The 22,276-nt window shown below is 39.4% G+C and overlaps 1 protein-coding gene and 1 long non-coding RNA gene across 8 annotated transcripts in view; one reads left to right on the top strand and one right to left on the bottom strand.

Annotated features, from left to right (window-relative positions):
- Positions 1-22,276, top strand: part of LOC122562539 (leucine-rich repeat and immunoglobulin-like domain-containing nogo receptor-interacting protein 2) — a 740,273-nt gene that overhangs the window by 317,863 nt on the left and 400,134 nt on the right. The gene's annotated exons all lie outside the window — the stretch shown is intronic.
- LOC148151866 (uncharacterized) lies at positions 449-7,202 on the bottom strand. The gene is made up of 3 exons (XR_015758986.1): positions 7,032-7,202; positions 4,082-4,153; positions 449-2,465 (listed from the first exon to the last, which is right to left on the bottom strand). It is a non-coding gene; the product is annotated as an uncharacterized LOC148151866 (long non-coding RNA).

Below are 22,276 nucleotides of genomic sequence, written 5' to 3'. Positions count from 1 at the left end.
AAGGAAGGAAACCTGAAATGAAGTTGTAACTTCCAGAATTAGCTAAGATTCAGTTGGAAATGAGAACTACTTAATTGGAAGAAAATTGGAAGAATAACAGTAAGGCAAGAGAAATTATGGAAAAGAGAACTGGAAATAAAGTTTGAATTAGAAAGTGAGAGTTAAAAAAAGGTAAGTTAAGTTTTTAAAACATTGAAAGGGAGTGGTAAATTGATAACATGATTTGGCCAGAGAAAAGCGAAGAATACAGAAAGAAATAGGAATTAGTAGCTCAGAGGACGATTCTGGTTAAAATGATGTATTTTAATTTTTTTAAAATCTATATGTAGTGCCTAAATTTAGAGAAAGAAGTTGACAGATATTTCACCTCACTTGAATTGAATTGAATTTATTGTCACGTATACCGAGGCACAGTGAAAAGCTTTGTCTTGTGAGCAATACAGGCAGGTCACATAGTTAAACAGCATAGATAGTAAATAATAGATAAATAGCAGCAAAACAAAAACACAGGTATAGGCGAATGCTAAGAGTTTGAGAGTCCATTCAGTATTCTAACAACAGTAGGGTAGAAACTGTTTCGAAACCGGCTGGGTGCATGTGTTCAGGCTTCTGTGCCTTCTCCCTGATAGTAGAGGTTGTAGAAAAGCATTGGCAGGGTGGAATGGATCTTTGAGAATGCTGGCGGCCTTTTCTTGATAGCAGGCCTGGTAGATGGTTCTGTACATGGGAGGTTGGCCTTTGTGATTGTCTGGGCCAAGTTCACCACTCGCTGTAACCGTCTCCGATCTTGAATGGCACAGTTGCCATACCAGGTAGTGATACATCTAGACAGAATGTTCTCAATAACACACCTATAAAAGTTGGCAAGGGTATTTGCCGTCATGCCAAATTTTCTCAGCTGTCTGAGGAAGAAGAGACTTAGTTGGGTCTTTGTAACCAGTCCATCCACATGAAGAGTCCAAGAAAGCTTCTTGTTGATGATCAGTCCCAGAGTTTAACACCGTCCATTCGTTCCACCTCTGTACTATTGATGTGTAGGGAGGCATGAGTAACATCCTGCCGAAAGTCAATAATGAGTTCCTAGGTTTTTCCAGCATTGGCAGCTAGGTTGTTCTCGGTGCACCATTTTTCCAGGTCTTCCACCTCCTATCTGTTGTCTGTTTCATCTCCATCTGAGACTTGACCGACTATGGTGACGTCATCAGCGAGTTTATAAATTACATTAATCTGGTATTTGGCGACGCAGTCATGAGTACACAATGGGTATGGTAGAGGTCTGAGTACGCACCTCCTGGGGTCTCCAGTGTTGAGTGTTAGTGAGGATGAAATATTGTCCCCTATCTTCACTGATTATAGCCTGTGGGTCAGGAAACTGAAGATCCAGTTGCAGAGAGTGGGACTTAGTCTGAGATCACTAAGTTTATAATCAGTCCCAAGGGTATAATAGTGTTGAAGGCTGAACGGTAGTCAATGAGTAGGATTCTTACAGACCTGTTCTTGGTGTCAAGATGTTCTCAGGAGGAGTGAAGGGCAAGTGATATGGCATATGACGTGGCTCTGTTGGTCCGATAGGCAAATTGGAGTGGGTTAAAAGTAGTGCGGAGGCTGGAGTTGATTAATGCCATGACCAGTCTTTCAAAGCACTTCATGACCATCGAAGTTAGGGCCACTGGGCAGTTGTCATTGATACATGCTGCATGAGTCTTCTTAGGCACAGGGATGATGTTGGCCTTCTTGAAACAGGCAGGGACAGTGGCCTGCTGCAGGGAGAGGTTGAAGATGTCTGAGAAAACCTCTACCAGTTGATCTGTGCATGCTCTGAGTGTGTGACCTGGTACTCCGTCTGGTCCCATCGCTTTCCTTGGATTCACACGAAGGAAAACTGATCTGACCTCTGATGCAGTGACTGTTGGGATAGGTTTGTCAGGACTTGTCGGAATAGGTGTTACCTCTTCGCCGAATTCTGCTCAAAGCGAGCAAAGAAGGTGTTGAGATGATCTGAGTGGGATATGTTATTGTCTGCTATCTTGCACTCTCTCTTTTTAAAACCTGTGATGTCATTCAGTCATTGCCATAGTCGGCAGGTGTCTGTCTGGGTCTCTAGCTTGGATTGGTATTGGTCCTTGGCTGTCTTAATGGCTCTGCAAAGGCTATACTTGGATTCCTTATATTTGAATGGGTCTCCTGATCTGAAGGCCTCACACCTGGTTTTTAGCAGGTTCTATATGTCCAGATGCATCCAGGGTTTCCTGTTTGGGAACACCCGGATTGAGTTCCTTGGTATGCAGTCCTGCACACACTTACTGTGAGGGTGGTGGCGAACTTGTCCAAGGTGCCTGCGGACTATTTGAACCTGGCCCAATCAGCTGATTCTAGACAGTACCGGAGTTGATCCTCTGCCTCCTCCGCCCAGCACGGGACCTGTATCTGTGAGGGGCTCTCCTATTGGAGCTTTTGCCTGTAAGCTGGGAGAAGAAACACGGCATTGTGGTCAGAGTTCCTGAAATGAGGTGGGGGGGAATGGAGCAGTAGGCATCTTTCACTTGAAAAGGTAGTGACAAGATGAAATTAACTAAAAAGCAGTTTAGACCTTAATATTACATTGTGCCTTAACAGGTACAACTATGAATATGTACACATTTGTTACAAAAAAAATCAATATTCAATGCTTATAAGCTTGTTCCTGAGCTTATGAATTAAGTTTAATGTTATAAGAAAGAAACCCAATCCGACATTGATTGAATTCGCCAGAGGAAAAAAAGAAATGTTATGGGATCAATGATGCTGATCATTGAATATAGACAAATTCATAATTTATTTATTTATAGACAAAATTAATTTGAGGGCATGAGGAAAGCCACATGGAAGAGCTCAGACATAGAATTCCGTGATGCCAAGTTATTTAGATGAAAGTTATGACACCTATCTGAGAAACAGCTTCTCTGTCAAACTGACAGTTAATTGTGGGGAAATGGTTGAATGGGAATCAACAAGACCATTGGAGGAATTGCAAACTTGGGAAAGGGCAAGGTATTAGCTACAGGCAACAAACAGAATGACACAAAAATAATGAGAGTCTGGCTAAAACGTAAAAGTGATATTAAGTAAATAATGTGTTTCCATCATAATAACACTGGACATCGGTGAAAATTAAATGGGAGACTATATTGCAATATTTGGAATGCCGAGGAAATCCTGAGAAAAGGATGCCTCAGGAAAGGGAGTGATCATTAAAACTTTAACATCTACATTGTGGGCGGCACGGTGGCACAGTGGTTAGCACTGCTGCCTCACAGCGCCAGAGACCCGGGTTCAATTACCGCCTCAGGCGACTGACTGTGTGGAGTTTGCACGTTCTCCCCGTGTCTGTGTGGGTTTCCTCCGGGTGCTCCGGTTTCCTCCCACAGTCCAAAAATGTGCAGGTCAGGTGAATTGGCCATGCTAAATTGCCCGTAGTGTTAGGTAAGGGGTAAATGTAGGAGTATGAGTGGGTTGCGCTTCGGCGGGGCGGTGTGGACTTGTTGGGCCGAAGGGCCTGTTTCCACACTGTAATGTAATCTAATCTATAATCTAATCTAAATAATCTAATTATGAATTAATCCCATCAAGCTGCATGTGACCAGATCCACAATACACCTGAATTTGACCAGTTTCGATCCTGAAATAATGTTGGGCAAATACTGTAATTATTTTGAAGTATATGATTCGAGAGCAAAATTTAAGTAGCACCTTTCCTGATCTTGAGATGCCCCAAAGTGCGTTGTAGTCAATGAAGCATTTCCAGAAGTATGGTCACTGCTGTAATGAAGGAAATCATATGACTGACTTGAACAAAATAAGAGTCGGGAGTGTGATGCTGGAAAAACACAGCAGGTCGGGCAGCATCCTAAGGGCAGGAAAATTGATGTTTTGTGCAAAAGTCAGTTTTCCTGCTCCTCGGATTCTGCCTGACTTGCTGTGCTTTTCCAGCACCACATTCTTGACTCTAATTTCCAGCATCTGCAGTCCTCCCTTTCACCTTGAATAAAATCACCTCCAACAAACAACATTGATATAATGACAAGTTATCTTTGTTACTTACTGGGTGAAGACTAAACATTCAGGCCATGAGGGTGATCTCTTCTCCTTTTGAATAGTGTCATAGGGCCTTTGTCTGCTTGGAAGGAGAGCCAGAGTTTTGGTTTAATGTCTCGTGAAGGACAGAAAAAATATTCTAGAAATATAGGTAACAAGCAATTTTTAGCCATGTTTTAATTACCCTAACCTCAACTGATTTAGTGATGAAGGAACATATCAAATCAACATCATGTTATTATATGAAGGAGATGCACTGATTAGAAAAAGAAAACATAGCAGTTTGAAAGTTGTTGGTTTTTCATTATTGATTTAGTAATGAACTTGACCACTGAATAAGACTGATGTTGACCTACTGAAACATAAATATAATTGACATTTACAACAAATGTCTACTCTAAACAATCAAATGGTAGGACACCAATACTCATCCGTGCCCAGGAAGCAAATATGATCAGCATCTGTCCTGTTTGTGGCAGATGGAACCGAGAGCTCATTCTGACAGCCATGGTTGATGTTCATTTTTGTTTATTCTGAATATTCTTGGCAAGGCATCTTCCATTTAAGGCCTAGATAATGAGGAGTAACTGCCTCTCAGAGAGTCATTAATGTTGGAATTTTCTCCACCAGCGAACTGTTGTGGGGGTTGGGGGGGGGGGGGGGGGGTGCACGTGGTGGAGGCTGGGTAATTTAATATTTTAAAGCTGAGTTGTACGGATTTTTGATTGAGAACAGGTGTGGGAGTCATGGAGACCGGCAGGAAAGTGGTGCTAAGGCCACATCAGATCAGCCATGGTCTAATTGAACATTAGATGGATTTATCCCCACAACAGGGTCAGTTGATTCTGATTGAGGCATTGCACAGAAAGTTGAACCAGAGAACTTTTGTCACCTCTTTACCAGAACATTTCAACAAAGATTGCGATTGACTGTCAGTCAGCATCTTACTGGTGTATTCTCCATGACAATGCCTCCATTAATCAGGGTACACTTGGCAACCAATTAACACTTGTCCACACACAAAAGTATAAATGTTTTCCTTTTCCATTTGGAATTCCTGTGAATTGTGCTGATGAGTTTGAGAAAATGTGTCCTTTTTGGCCGCACTCAAGAATCAAAATAAGTTTAATAACATTTTACAATATGGTACACTGTCCTCACAAGGATTTCTATTTCAGCGCGTGCTGCTAACCAGTGTGGATGAACCCAGTGTACAATCTATGCTCTGGAAAGGACCTTGTCTCTGCCAATGCAACTGTATCAGAAATTCACTTTATATGCAGAGGATGTTTTCTTCAGAAATTCCATCAAAGTTGTCATTTTATAAGGTTCTGAAAAGGGTTAATGTTATGTTACCTTTGATGTATCAATTTGACTATGTGTGGATGGAGGCATACATAGGTGGTCTACTTTGGTTTCAGAGGGAACTGATGAATCTGTTCTAGCTCTCTGATGTCTCGGTAATTATGCCTGACTAAATGTAGATGAACATATTGTGATCATGCAATAAATTTCCTTGTTATGTAAAAATAGCACTTCTTCAGTAGATACTGTACAGTGGTGTACCCTCTAACACTGATCATTAGATAAGCCAAAGACAATGGATTGGTGTCAGCAAACTACCTCAAACAATACTTACCAAGTACCACATTCTGGTTGAGGAGACAAATGCAACACCATACGAAGAATAGTAATCTGAGGAATGTCACATTTATAGCAGCAAGTAGCAGAGAAAATGGGTAACAACTGACTTCTAAGTTTATATCACACTAGCCATTTGATGGAGTGACCTGAAAATCTGAATTGCACGTTTGGTGTTGAAATATTTAAGTTTTAGATTGTTACGTGTTGGCTGCTTCTGTAATCATCACCCCTGTTAGGTTCCAGAAGCAAGGGTCATAGCTTAAGGATAAATGGGAAATGTTTTAGGACTGAAATGAGGAGAAATTTCTTCACCCAGCAAGCAGTGAGCTTGTAGAATTCACTACCTTAGAAAGTGGTTGAGACCAAGACATTGTATTTTTAGGAAGGAGATAGCTAAAGCTCTTGTGGATAAAGGAATCAAAGGATGTGGGAAAGGTATTGAGCTTGATCAGTCGTGATCATGTTGAAAAGCAGAGCAGACTTGGTTTGAAAGACCTATGTATTTATGTTTGTTTACAATTTTTTAAATTCATTCACGCATTTATTGGCCGTCCCTATTCCTCTTGAGAAGTTAATGGTGACTGCCTTCTTGAACCGCTGAAGTTCACATACTGACTCTCAATGCCATTAGGGCAGGAATTCCATGATTTTGACCAAGCAACAGTGAAGGAATAGTGATGTATTTCTAAGGGAGGTGAGTAGCTTGGGAACATCTCCACCTGCAAACTCTCTTCCATGTATCTGCTGCCCTTGTCCTTCTGGATGTAAGTAGTCATGGGTTTTGAACGTGCTGTGTGAGGATCTTTGAAATTCTGCAGTGCATCTTGTAGATAATACTCACTACTGCTACTGAGTGTTAGTGATTGAGGGAGTGGATGCTTGTAGATGTGGTGCCAATCAAATGGGCTGTTTTGTCCTGGATGGTGTCAAGCTTTTTGAGTGTTGTTGGAGGTGCATCCATCCAGACAAGTGGGAAATATTCCATCACATTCCTGACATGATCTTGTAGTCACTGTGTTTATGTGTTGAGTCCATTTGACTTCCTAGTCAATGGTAACCTCAAAGATGTCGATGGCATGGGATTCAGTAATGGTAACACAACTGAGTGTCAAGGGCAGTGGTTAGGTTGTCTCTTCTTGGAGATGGTAATTACCTGGCATTTGTGTGATACAAATGTTACTTGCTACTTGTCAGCCCAAGCCTGGATATTGTCCAGATCTTGTTGCATTTGAACATGGACATGTTTAGTATCTGAGGAATTGCAAATGGTGCTGAACATTGTACAATCATCAATGAAAATCCCCACTTCTGACCTTATGATGAATGGAAGGTCGTTGACGGTTGGGTCCAGAACACTATCCTGAGGAACTCCTGCAGAGACATCCTGGAGCTGAGATGACTGATCTCCAAAAAGCTCCAACCATCTTCCTTTGTGCGAGAGATGACTGCAACTATTGGAGAGATTGCCCTCCGACATCCGTTGATTCCAGTTTTGTTTGGGTTCCTTGATTCTGCACTCCATCAAATGCAGCCTTGATGTCAAGAGCTGTCACTCTCACCTCTCCACTGGAACTCAGCTTCTTTGTCCAATTTTAAACTAAGGCTGTAATGAGGTCAGGAACTGAGTAGTCCTGGCAGAACCCAAACTGGGCATCACCAAGTAGGTTATTGCTGAGCAAATGCTGTCTGAAAGCACTTTTGATGACACCTTTCATCACTTCATTAATGATCAATAGTTGACTGATGGGGTGATAACTGACTGAGTTTGATTTGTCTTGCTTTTTTTCCTTAAATAATTCAGTTTATGTGATGTTCCTTGGCATATTTGCAGTGGAACATGTTTTACAAAGTTTTGCTTTTTTTGTGTGTGCAAAGAAGTCAACTGAGATTCCGAACATCCATTCTAAAAGTGAAAAAATAACAGGAAAGAAAAGTATGATACACCAATCATGTCAGTGTTTCTGAATGAGGTTCTTGCTGTTTGTACAAGGACAGCATTTTATATTTTCTTATTGGTTGAATAATATCTGTACTTCTGGTAAACAGTTCACTTTCCTTTAAAGTTTACTTTTCTTTCTCAGAATATTCTGAGTTAAAAGCTTACATGGGCTGAAAGCAGGAGCAAGCGTGATATCTTGGGTGCGACTGTGCTTACGCAGATGGATCACAGCACCACATTTGTTTAGGGATATGCACTTCATTTCAGGTTCATGCTTATCTAAGTCCTCAAAGTGACCTTAATTGCAGTCACTGAAGAAACCCTCAAAATACTGTTGACTCTTAGAATCCCAACCATACAGCACAATAATGCATGAACTGAAGATCCTGCTACCAAATTTTGCACTATTGCATGAAATGAATAGAGTGTGTGCTCTGTGACTCATGCACTGCACAGATGTAGGCAAGTGGCAGGGCCAATTAGTTCATTATTGTGGTTGTTACCTACACTTCACTCATTGAAAATCCAATGTAAATACCTGCTCAGTGTCAAATGTCAACTTTGTATCAATGGGATGCAGTTGTTTATCTGAGTCCGATGTCTGTCAGTGCTATCCTCACTCTATCGACTTGAACAGAAGATATAGGCTGATATTGCAGTACATTAGTGAAAGAATGTAATGTTGGCAGAGAAATTCTCACATGAGGCATTAAAACAAGACCTTATTTCCCTTTCAGCTGGCTGTAAAGAGTGTTGGTTTGGAGTACAACAAGACCAATATAAATCCCTCAAGCAGAATCTCCAAAACAAATGATATGGTCATTGTTATTTGTGGGATTTAGTTGTCCTCAAACTGGCTGCTATCTCCAGCATTAGTTTATGGAAACATCTTGAGATTGGGAGGATAGAAATGTCAGGTTTTTTTTTAACCTTTAGTACTTAAGCACACCTTCTTATGTGAAACTAATCTATATGGATTGAGAAAGTCCCTGAGCTGAACTGTCTTCTCTGATCTCAATCAGGAGTAGTGGTGGAGGGGCCTCACAATTGGGTGTGTGTTGGAATAGGAAATCTTCAAATCCTTCACATCTGCTGGAGATTGAATTTGTGGCTGTGCAGTAATGGCAACATTGATCTCAGCTGTGATACCCTGCACAGCCTGTGAATCTGCCAAGGTATACTTGCAACTTGCTCATGGAGAGTGGCTAATTCTCTAAAGAAACTGCTCAATGTTGCAATATCTTGCTGACATTTAACTGAAATTTTGAAAAACAGAAATGACTGGAGATTTCAAGTTGAATGTAGGTTCACAAAGTTTTGTGGCCACAAATGGATGTCGCCGTTTCTTGGCATTTTTGATTGCCATTGAACTAGTTTTCTCTGCGTTGGTCAACATATGTCTGAATATTAATTTCATGCTCAAGTATAGCTCCTTTCAGTGCTGTAGATGCTACAGAAGAATATCAGTGATATTTTACTAGGCAGCTTGTGTAGGGCTTTGAACTTGCACTATTTGAGAGGCAAGATGGCCCTGTTCATATGGTTATGCTCCATTGATCTGTAACAAGAAAAGAAAGAGTTACAAATATAGAACTTCCATGACCACATGACCACCTTAAACCACTTTAAAACATTTTACTGTTCATTCAGTAATTTTGAAACACAGTGAATGTTGTCATCTACGAAATGGAGCAGCCAATTTTGCACACAAGCAATTTCCCACAAGCAGCAGTTTGATAATGACCAGATAATCTGTTTTTGTGATTGAGTGGTAAATATTTACCAGGGCAGTGCGATAACTCCCACACTGTTCTTTAAAATAACACCATACAATGTTTTACAGCTACCAGAGAATACAGATGTGGCCTTAGTTTGATTTCTCATCTGAAAGACAGGACTTCTGACTTCTACACTCATTACAGCACTGGAGTTCGAACATTGATTTTTGTGGATATATCTTGGAATAGGACTTGAACCCTGTGACTCAGAGGCAAGATTGCTACCCACTGAGCCACAGAGAAAATATCCAAGGTAATTGAAAGCAAAATTTCAACCAGAAAAATACCAGATTTCACACTCACATTGCATTTTGATGCAAGTTTTTCAGTAGATGGGGGCTTTTACAACGTTTTACAAATGGTGCTCTCACAGAAAAGGTCATGTGTTGCTTAATAAAGGTCTTGGCCACCTGGCTGTAATATTTGTTTTGGGTAAAAAGAATGGCATTGGACAACCAGATGTTGGAAGTGCTTTTTTTTAAATGTTATGATAGATGCCGTGGCGTGTTTCTAGAGAACAGAGGACTGTGGCTAATTAGCTAGCACAGGCTTGTGTTATCCGAGTGTATGATACACAAGACAGATTCAATCTGGTCACTGACTTAACTTCCTTTGACTCTGGGAATAACTAAGGATGGGCATGTCATGATGTGGGTATGATAGAGCATAAGAGCAATAAAGGTTAGCTCTTGTACCAAATATACCTTAAAACAATTAAATATGTCTACTGACTCAAGATTGAGTTTTAAAGTAGACGGATTGCAGTGTGTTCTTCATATTAGAAATTCAAGGGGTATGGTAACCAGGAGGTAAGTGGCTAGATACAGAACAATACAAGGACAGTGGGGCAAGGGGCAATATGTTCTTGCTAAGGTAAAGAGGAAACCCAGATTAAATTTGCAGCAGTTTTCATTCAGCACTGAAGGTGAAATTAAAGTGAGAAGTATATAGGATCGCCACAATGCATGTAGTTGCAACATCCTAAAAAGGAGTAAGGACTGTTGAGAGAAGCAGGCTGCCTACTCTCATTCTTAGCCCCTCACAATGGGATGAGAATGGGATTGTCCCAGAATCATTTGAGCGAAAACCACATGCATTTGAAAGTGCCAAAATGCTTCATAGGAACATTACGGAACATTATAGGGCACCGAACCTTTTGCAAAGATATTACGGTCATATGATCAAACACTTCGTGAGCGAGATTTCTTTTAAAAAGGGACTTAAAGGAGGAGATAAAGACAGAGATTTCAGGAGGGAATTCCAGAGTTTAAGGCCTAAGCAGTTAAAAGCATAACCACCAATTGTTGAGCAGTTAAAGTCAAGAAATCACAGCAGTTCAGAATTTGCAGAGGACAGAGATCCAAGGGAATTGCTGGAGTTAAGGAGATTATAGACATTGGGAATTAAACTTTAATTTTCTGATCACTGCTGCTAGCAATCCCAAGAGAAAATCATAAGGGATGTTTAACAAATGTTCGTTTTAATTATAGAGTGTTTTAATTTTTTAATTATGCAACATTGAAGCTGGGAAAGATGTTATGTGACTGATCTAGGGCTAGTTGGATGCATTAGGTCATGTATCAAAACCTCAGGGTATTTACAACCAGAGTAGATGTTTCTGAAATGGCGGGAACACAAACAAATAAATACTTTACACAGGCAAATTAGGTGTGATCACATTGTGTGATAAGTGCATACAATTAACAAATGAAAGGTCTTGTTATTGGAAGTGTTAGTCTCACCAATGAAGTGTGAAATAGAGTTATGGAGTCATACAGAATGGAAACAGACTCTTCAGTCCATGCCGGACATAATCCCAAACTAAATAGTCCCACCTGCCTGCTCCTGGCCCTTATCCCTCCAAACCTATCCTATTCATGTACTTATCCAATTGTCTTTTAACATTGTAATTATACCCACATCAACCACTTCCTCAGGAAGTTCATTTCACATTTGAACCACCCTCTGTGTTTTAAAAAAAGCCTCTCATTTTTTAAAAAACTCTCTCCTTTGTCACCTTAATGTGCCCTCTAGTCTTGAAATCCCCTATCCTACGGAAAAGACAACTACCATTAACTCTATCAATCCCCCTCGTTACTTTTTAAACTTTTATAAGGTTGCCTCTCAACATTCTACTCTAGTGAAAAACGTCCCAGCGTAGTCAGCCTTTCTCGATAATTCAAACATTCTCCATAACCGCCAGCATCTTGGTTAGGTCTCTTCTTAACTCTCTCCAGCTAAATAATATCCTTCCTATAACTGGGTGACCACAACTGGACACACTGTTTCAGAAGAGGCCTTACCAATGTTCAGTACAACCTCAACATGACTTCCTAACTCTTATACTCAAAGGACTGAGCAATGACGGCAAGCATAACAAATATCTTTTTAACCAGCCTGTCTATATATAACACAACTTCAAATAATTATGTAACTGAACTCCTAGGTCCCTCTGTTATACAGCACTATCCAAGATCCTACCATTAATTATATAAGCCCTACCTTTGTTTGTTGCACCCAAATGCAATATCTTGCATTTATGCAGATTGAACTCCATCTGCCATTTTTCATCCCATTGGCCCATTTAACTAAGATCCCTTTGGAATATTTTTTTAAAAACTTCTTCAATGTCTACTATACCACCAATTTTAGTGTCATCCACTAACTTGCTAACCATGTCTTCTTTATTCTCATCTAAATCATTTATATAAATGACAAACAAAAGCAGTCCCAGAACTGATCCCTGTGGAACACCACTAATGACAGGCCTCCAGTCTGAAAAGGAATCCTGCACCACCACGATCTCCTGCTGCTAAGCCAAATATGTATCCAATTGGCAATATCACACATTGTAAAACAGGCAGTTCCAGGCATAAATCAATTGGATAATATAAGGATACAATGTGCATCCTTGTGAAAGATATTACTTCAAAAGCAGCCCATGATGCTAAATGTGATAGCCTACAATTATAATTTTCATTTAGAAAGCACTCTTACTCAGATTGTACAACCATTCATCTTAAAAGCTTGTGGTGGAATGATGCAATAAAAAATTCCCAATGCCCTTGATAGAAGCAATATCAAAGAGAATGAACCCTAAACCACATAAATAAATATCAAGATAGAGGATCAAAACATTGGTGAAAGAGAAAGATTAAGAACATATTAAAGGAGAAAAGAGAGGTTTAGTGTGTGATTTCCAGATCCAGTAATCTAAACAGTTGAAGCTGATTGTGCAAGAAGCCAGAATTGGAAGAGTGTGAAGAGCACAGTGTCTTGGACTTGAGAAGGTCACACAGCTACAGGGGAATGTGGCAATGTTGAAATTAGAAATCCTGGCTGAAAATGTTAAAATCAAGCCATTACCTGATCTACAATCAATGCAGGCTACATTCAACAGTGGGTCCTTCCCTCATATCTCACACAATAATTACAGAATGAGTTAAATAATGCCATGATTTTTGCATTATTCCTTCACAGAATGTGGGTGACACTGGCAAGGTAATTCTTTAATGACTTCTTCTTGAGAAATTGGTGATTAACCACACATTCCAAACACTACAATTCATGTGGTGAAGATACTCCCATAGTGCTGTTAGGTTGGAGCTCCATGGTTTTACCTGAGTCACAGTTGAGGATTGCTGGTATATTTTCAAGTGAGGATCATGTGTGACTTTGAGGAGAGCATGGGAAATGATTGTATACCAATGGACTTAATATCATTTTCCTTCTTGGTGGCAGATGTTGCAGGTTTGTAATGTGGTACTGAAGGAATTTTGATGTGTCAGTGCAGTGCATCTTTTAGGTGCTAAATTATAGCAGGCATAGTGCATTGGTGTTGCAGTACATGAATAGGAAAAGTTTAGAGAAATATGGATCAAACACAGGCAAATAGGACTAGTTTAGTTTGGGATACTTGTTTGGCCTGGATGAGTTGGACCAAAGGGTCTATTTCCATGCTGTGTGACTCTCTGACTCTAAGTGATTGAAAATATTTGGACCTGGAATAATGCCAGAGAGGCTTTTGCTTCAACTCCTGCACTGTGCTGATAGCTGTACAATACTGCCTTTCTTTGTGTGAATATACTCCAACCAGCCAAGAGTCTCCCCTGCACCTTGTGACCCATTTCACAATGACTTCAATTTCAATTCTAATGTTTAAACTGATTTGTACAGTTCCCTACTGGCAGGTGTAAAGGTAAGCAAAACTCATAATAGCCATCAGTTGGGGTTTCAACTTCCTACCCACTTGCCCCCAAATGTTTGAAATGTAAATGGGGGTAGGGGAGGGAGGCTTTTTGGACAGTTTGGGCCTTTTTAGGTTGTTATTAAGATTCTTCATTTTTGTTAGCCTGGATTTGAAGGGTTGCAGAAATATCTGCATGGTTTTTTTTAAAGTTCAGTGAAAAGATGGATTAGACTTTTTTTTAATCAACAAAACATTTCTCAGAAATCACATGATTTTAGATAGTTGCTGGTCTTGATTTGAACTCACTTCAGGGAAAGCACTTGACTGGGTTTTATAATTGGGTTTTATGACTATTCTGTTTGAATAGCACTTGCAAGCTTGGACCTAGTGTTTGCATTTTTCCAGCTGCAGCAAGCCTGCTGCAAAACTAGCTGCAGCAAGCCTGCTGCAAAACCAGCTGCTGCAAGCCTGCTGCAAAACCAGCTGCTCAACTGATGTCTCAGTTTCTGAAGTACTTTTGTGGTCAATTCATTGTGAAACCTGACTATTCTTCTGGAAGAGTAACTGAATGAACTTCTCAATGTGGATTTTCAGAGCAAGCTGTGTTGGCCAAGATGTTAACATGACCATGTATGATGAGAGACTTGACAACACGTGACCCACTTTGGAACATTTGCCATGACATTTTTGCCTTCAAGAATAATTGCTATTGGCCAGAAAGTGTTTTATTTTCTTTGTTTAACTGCAGCGAGAAATCTGTTTCTTTTCTCTTTACCTGAAGTATATGAACATATGTGTTTTGGGCTATTTAGAAGGGTAAGCATTTATATTTTCTTATTACAAATTGTGCTTGTTAACCAATTCTGCATCTTCATTGAATGGGTTGAATAAAACAATCTTATTTCAGTCTTATTGGATGGTTGGATCTTTCATTCAAGTCTAATACAGAGGAAATATTTAAATGGTCATGCAAGTATTGCAGTATAATATTTTTATTTTATATTGTGATTCATGGAGCAGTGTCTAGATTAGAGTGGTGCTGGAAAAGCACAGCAGGTCAGGCAGCATCTGAGGAGCAGGAAAATTGATGTTTCAGGCAAAAGCTCTTCATCAGGAATGAAGGCAGGGAGCCTCTGGGGTGGAGAGATAAATGGGAGGATGGTGGGGCTGGGGAGAAGGTAGCCAAGAGTACAATGGGTGGATGGAGGTGGGCATGAAGATGATAGGTTGGACAGGAGGGTGGACCGGATAGGTGGGAAGGAAGATTAGCAGGTAGGACAGGTCATGAGGATGGTGCTGAGCTGGAAGGTGACATCAAAAGGATAATGCAGTTCACCAAACGACTGTAAAAAAAGGTCCTCATTAATCTAACCACAGCATGCAGAAAACCTCAGTTATAGCTGTACATGTTGGTGTCAGACACATTTGGGGCTGGGGTTGGTCCACTTTATCTGTGTCCATTAGAAACACCCCTTCTCACCAAAACCACCTTCCTGCAACCACCCAAGTTATATTTCCTCCTTTAACCTCTCTCCAGCATCTTAAACCAAGTTTCCCACTGTCTGCTAGCCTGATGGCAGCAAATTCCACAGAAGTACAGAAGTGTCCAGACCACACCTCTTCAAGTCTACTTGTAGTCCCGACGATGGCCACCACTCCTGCCCAGTGCTGCTGAGACTACAGAGTTGCCAACCATTTGATGAGACAACAGCTTTCTCAGGAGAGATTTTCTTCAAAGATTGGAGCAGAAGTCTCATCTAGAAAGCCAGCACACAGGTGCAGCAGGTAATCAGGAAGGCTAATAGAATGTTAATCCTTACTTCATGGAGGTTAGAGTTTAAGTGTAGGGAAGTCTTATGACAACTGTACAAGGTGCTGGTGAGACCACATCTGGAGTACTGAGAGCAGTTTTGGTTGCCTTATTCAAGGAAAGTTCTTTTTTTAGTTTTGAGCAAGTTCACTAGGATGACTCCTGGTATGGTGGGATCATCTTAAGAGTAAAACAGTAAACAAGCTGGAATTTACTCTTTAGTATTTAGAAGAATGAGTGGTAATCTCATTAAACATAGAGGATTCTGAAGGGGCCTGACAGTGTAATTACTGAGTGGATGTTGCCGTTCATGAGAGAGTCTAGGATCAGAGGACATAGTCTCAGAATAAAGGGTCACAAATTTAGACTGGAATGAAGAGGGATTCCTTCTGGGATGGATGAAATTCTTTGAAATGCCTTCCCACAGAAAACTGTGAAGTGAGTCTTTGAGCATATTAAAGGCTGAGATAGAAAGATCCTTGATTATTAGGAGAAATTCCAGTTTCCTGGGAAACACAGGAAAACGGATGTGAGGAATGTTGGAACAGCCACAATACTATTAATTGGCAGAACAAGCTTGAGGGGCAGAATAGCCTATTTCTGTTCCTAGTTCTTAGTCTTATAGAAGTGGTTAATATTGACCCCAACATTAAATTGATGCAGGGCAGAAGTGAGGACTGTGTGCAAGCTTACCACTGACCTTTTAGTTAGCAGTGGGCAGATAGTCAATGTTGGTCAAACACTGGAATAAAAACAAAATTCTGTGGGTGCTGGAAATTTGAAAGAAACATAAAAATTGCTGGAGAAATGCAGCAGGTCTGGATGCATCTGTGAAGAGAGAAACAGCGTGAACATTTTGAGTTCATTGTGACTCCTCTTCAGAATTTCTAAATGTTGAGACTGTTTTGCTCTCCTCAGATGCTGTCAGACCTGCTGAGTTTCTCCAGTATTTTCTGTCTGGTCAAATACTTCCTTAATATCAAGGGCCATCGGGTTTTTTTCTTACCCCTAGAATTCAGTTCTTTTATCCGTGTTTTCATCAAAGATGTGATGAAGCGTAGAGCTGAGCAGTCCTGGCAGAATCCAAACTGAATGGGACAGTGATAATTACATGTTGCCTGATAGCACTCTTAACAACTCCTTCTATCCTTTAGCAGATGATTGATGACAAAAGCTGGTGGAATGATAATTGGTTAGGTTGGATTTGTCCTTTTTGTGAACAGGACAAAACTTGAATATTTTACCATATTGCCACAGAGCTGACATTGTGTTATAGATGTCCTGGAAAATCCTTGCTTGAGACTCTGCTAATTCTGTTGTGTTGTCTTCTGCACCAAAACTGGGATGTTTTGGGAGCTATGCTTTTTGCTGTGTCATTTCTTGATGGCATCTGAAGTGAATTGAGTTGACCTCTGTGAAAGTGCGGAATCTCAGGATGAAGGTAGATGGAGTTTCCGCTTTCTAGCTGAAGGTATTCCCAAACGCTTTCGAGTATGGGGGTATTCATGGAGTCACTTCCTATACACTCATTAATTGCTCACTTTCATCATTAAGGATGATGACAGAATTTGACCTATTCTGGCAACTGTGGAGTATGCCTACAGCTTGCTGTTTCTCCTGCTTGGAATGCATGTAGACATCACCGATTTGGCATCTCTTGTTAGACACAGCAGGTGCTGCTGCTAACATGCTCATCTGATTCTTCATTGCACCATGGCTTGGTAATGATAGAATAAGGGATATGCTCAGTATTGAGTACAGGTTGTGATGGATCACAATCTGGCCCGTAGCATTGTGGTTTGGCATTGCCTTAAATGCATGATTTTAATGAGTACAGCTGTTGCTTGATGAGTCTACACAGCAACTCCTGAAGTGAAAGTCTGCAGTTGTTAGCAAGTGGCATCAATTATACAGTGATGGTTTCATCTTTGCTGTGTCTGCAACTAATGATACTGGATTGATTGTTCAGCTTGTTCTTGCTTTTAATGGTAATCCTGATTCAACTTAGTGATTTCCTTGTTAGGCCATTTTCAAAGAACACTTCACAGCCCCACATTGTTGGGAATCCGCTGTGACACTGAGGCAAGATTGAGTAAGGATAGCAAAACTCATTCCTTACAGAACATTAGTGAACAATCCCAAAGCTTCAAGATCACCATTACTTATACTGGTTTTCTTAAATTTCAAATGCATTAATAAACTGTAGTTAAGCACATCATTTGCTCTAATATGGATTTGAACTTCGATTGTTTGCCCAGGTCTCGGGACTCATTGTTCAGTAGCAGAACCATAGTGGTACATGACCTATGCTGCTGATAATTGATGTTTGAAATTATTCTTCCTGTTTTGCTGCTCACTGAATCTGAATTGTCATTGTGATGTTGTGGACAAATTCATTATATCCATTTCAATATTCCATTCCAGATCATAGAAATATTCTCTTTATATTAATTAGTATGTTATCCTCTTTTGATAACTTGTTGTTCAATACATTTATTGCAGTAACTGGTAATTTATATTTCAATCATTGCTGTCTAAGCCCATATGTTATGCCAAGATTCATTTCAAAGGCGATAGCAACATCAAACAGCAAGTAGGCATGTTATCAAATGTAGTCACTAACATCCTGAGCAACTAAACAAATTTAAAAGGGACCTTTTGGAGATGAGATTTGTTGTTGAGGTCATACAGACCCAGAAATCGCAGATTGCATTGCTAGATGCTTTTATTAATAATGATAATATAAAGGGAGTGTTGGCTCTAGAGATGAGTTTAGGGAGTATATACTAGATCAAATTAAGGTTGTATTCTGAATCAAAGGGCCCAATACAAATGCAGAAATCAATAGGGTGGATAGAATCTGTGGAGTGATCCCAAAATTCTGAACTGAGATTCCAATATCACAATGTCATCAAAAAACAAAATCCACCTCCCAGCTCAGTAATAACCCCTTCTTCAAATATGTCCTCAGCCCATCTACCACGTCCATGCCTTTGTCAGCTTCACAATGAATTACTGCAATACTATCCTGGCTAGTCTCCCACTCTGTGGAGCAGCCTTGATTAACTTGCCACTAGCCACTCTCAAACCACACTCTTGTTGACTTGCAGCAGTAATGTCACTGGGAAGGAGTTATAAAATGTTACTGGGAGCAGGGTTGCTCTAATGCAACCCCATCCACAAGGAATGACTTATTAAAAATTCTAGGGCTTGTAACATTTAATTTTTTTTTGTAATTGAATTTGATTCAATCAATGTCAACGAGAATGCAGAAATATAGGAACTGAAGTATGCCATTTAATCCTTAGGATCCAGTGCATAATTCCGTCTGATCATGGATGATATGCATCCTTAGTCCATTTACCCATCTTGTTTTTGCAACACTTGGTTTCCTGCCAAAGCCTTAATATAGAAATTTTCAATTTCCTGCACTCCCACCCTGCGTTGATCCCATCCTCCTCCATCCCAGTCTTTTTAGGGAAGAGTGCCAGATGCCTATGATCCAGTTCAGATTTGAGTGTTTTTTTCAACATGTTGCATCTTTCTGCAGTCCCCAGGCAGAGAAAATTGTTTCTTTCCCTCTTTCTCTACCCCTTCCTTTGCTTTAATAATTTTAAACATTTAAATTTGTTCATTGCTTTCTATTCTATAATCAGTACGATGGAGTGGAATGTCCTATTACTATATAATATTGTTTGCTTTAACCTTCATGAGTGTCACACTGAAGACACAATTTGAAACGACACCATTCAATAAAAGGTCAGTTTATGTTAATCTGTATAATAGAAGCGCTTCTAATGAAACTCAAACATGGAGTTTGTTAAGCATATATAAATCAGTCAATTCCTGCAAATATAAAACATAATTTTCTTGATTTGTAACTCACTTCAATATACAGTAATGAAATCCTTCCTTATAAGAATCAGTCCTGCTGTACATCCGACTATCATGCATTGGAATTGTGTATACCATTATCTCTCAACATACAGAGCAAGTTTAGAGGATGGGAAATCACAAAAAGTATGTCAACAGAAATGCTAAAAATAATACAGATGCCAGTGAATCATAAGCCAAGTGGCTAGGGACATAATGCATTCTACAACAGAAATGTTCTTCTTTTTAACAAGATTCTGTCACTGAAAGTTTTTTTCTGTATGCACAAATGACTGATTAATGGAGACACTTAACAGTTTTGTGCTAAATCTCTCAAAATATTTTTCCAACAATTAACATTTTTTTAAAAAAGAGCTATTTAAGTAAAGTGTACTTATTCATTACAAGAAGCATGGGAAGTAGTGAATGCGACCATGAAACTATCCATTCTAACAATAATTTTATTAAATCCTTCAGGAGGGAAATTTTTCCTCAACTAATCGGGCCTACATGTGGTTGACAATGAACTTTGCTGTGAAATAGTTCAACAGCAATCAGAGATGGCACCAAATACAGGCCTTGTCAGCAATATTCACATTTGATTTTTAAAAAAAGTAACAACAAAGGCTTGTTATTTTGAAATTTAAAACAAAGGAAGCTTCTGGCAATACTTGACAAGTCTGACAGCATCTGTGGAGAGAAAAATAGAATTACCATTTTGATCACAATATGGTTGTTCTTCAGAACAGAAAGAAAGCAAAAATGTGATGGGTTTTATGCTGTTGAATGGACGGACAAGAGGAAGAATGAAGGGCGAATGTCTGAGAGGGCAGGAGAGATTAAATAATGAAGATGTCAAAGGGAGTGGTAATGATTTTTGTAAAGAAATATATCACTTGTTCCTAATGAATGTGAATGGGGTATAATTACAAGCACTTTCAAAAAATAAGAAAGCATGAACAATTTGAGTGATTTTTGTACTCAATTTTGAAATTCAAAGTTTAATGATAGGATTGAAAACATGTCTATATTGCTATTTTGTTTATTAAAATATGTGCTGTCAGGGTTTGGAAAGTGTTTTATTTTGTTTGGCTTCTTCTATTACCTTCAGCAATCTTTAGAGAGAATGCTAATGACCACTGCTCACTGGGTAATCTACCTTTTCATGAGTACAAATTGGCCAATGAACCAGAATCAATAACTGAATCTGAGGAGATAATAATATTCATCAGATTCAAGTTAATTGTATTATACACTCCCACAACCATTGGCTATGAAGAGACTTGATAGTATGGACACAGCATACACACTTCCCCTTATGCAGAATTTATAATTGGGCATCATCAATATAAGCTGGTCACTAAATAATCCGATCAGGAATTCAGGGGAAACATCTTTTCCCAGAGAATGGTATAAATGTGGAGCTAGTTATTAGGTAGTTGAGATGTATGTAGTATAGATACCTTTTGTTATGAAGGTATAAAAGTGTACTGTACCCTTTAAGAGAGTTAAAAACTAGCAGAACTACCTGACAGCACCAAGAGTTCTGGACAAGATACAATGTAATCTTTTGATCCAGCAACTAAAGTAGTTGGCTGTCTGGAGACAAAAGCAAATTTAAATTCAGCCAATCAGTTTAAATTATCCCGCAAAAAATACCAAACTCCAATCCAGTTTGAATTTAGTATATTGACAATATTAAAAGCCAATGACACAATCATTGCTGAGTTGGGGGTACAAGACCGGGAAAAATTGAACACCTGAGAGAGAACTGCCAAAAGACCAACAGATGTAGGCTGCTAGTCAGAACTGTCTAGGAGGTACCTGTCTAGAGAAGGAGTTTGCACAGAAAAAAACATCAACACCAATCTGGAGAGGAATTCTCCAGAGGAGGATACAAAGAGAAGATTAAACAGCTGGCTGGTTTTGAAATTTGAAATTTGGTAAATATTAATCAGGGGTTTTATTGGACTAGTATTAGAGAAGGGAAAGTAAAGTTATGAGTTAGAAATAATTATTAGTTAATTATTCTCTGTTATAATTTAATAAATAAAGTTGTTATTTTTTATTTTAACTAGTTCTTGGCCACTCACATTTTCACAGATTACTGCATGGGATAGATCTTTTCTGTGTTGCTGGTTTAAATTAACAGAGGGAGTTTACCCCATGTCATAACACTTTAAGAAATAGATCGGTAAACACACACAAAATCAGAAATTGCTGGAAAAGCTTCGTACGTTTGGCAGCACCTGTGGAGAGAAATTAGTGTTAACGTTTCAGATTGAGTGACCCTTCCTCAGAACTTTTCCAGCAATTTCTGTCTTTGTTTCTGATTTCCAGCATTCACAATTCTTTCGGTTTTTATTCAATAAACACTGACGTAGAAAGAAATTGTTTAATTTGGTAGGGTTAGAAAAGATTTATAATTCACTCGAGATGTATTCAATGCTGGCTGGGTCAGCAATTATTGCTTGTTTTCAGTTGCCCTTGAGAAGTTGGTGACAATCTGCTATCTTGAACCATTGCAATCCATTGAGTTCAGGCACACCCACAATGCCATTTGCAAGGGAGTTCCAACATTTTTTGCCTTGTAACACTGAATTAACAGACTGGAGGACCCTTGTGGAACATAAATACTTTCATTGACCAAATGGACTGTTTCTGTTTTAAATTATGTATAAATATTTATTTCTTATGATGAGGATGATGAAAAAGATAGCTACCAAATATATTCCAACACATTCTGCTTCTTCCTTCTTAACTTCAGATTTTAATTTATAAAAGATTACAGTAATACCCGTGACTACAGCTAATTCTTTGGAGAGAGTTGCTGAGGTGGTGATGCCACCACACGGAATATCTGATAGGAAACTAGCCAATAGGTTAGCAATTCATAATTTTTAAAAAATTAATGAATACAAAGATACCACCATTTGGAGAAGTTATGAACTGACATTCCAAAGGCACTG

This window comes from Chiloscyllium plagiosum, unplaced genomic scaffold (assembly GCF_037043375.1).
Source record: "Chiloscyllium plagiosum isolate Xiang-an unplaced genomic scaffold, Cpla_swu_hap1 HiC_scaffold_2, whole genome shotgun sequence".
Classification (NCBI taxonomy): Eukaryota; Metazoa; Chordata; class Chondrichthyes; order Orectolobiformes; family Hemiscylliidae; genus Chiloscyllium; species Chiloscyllium plagiosum.
The sequence above is the reverse complement of the archived record's forward strand: the minus strand, read 5'-3'. Positions and strand labels throughout refer to the sequence as shown.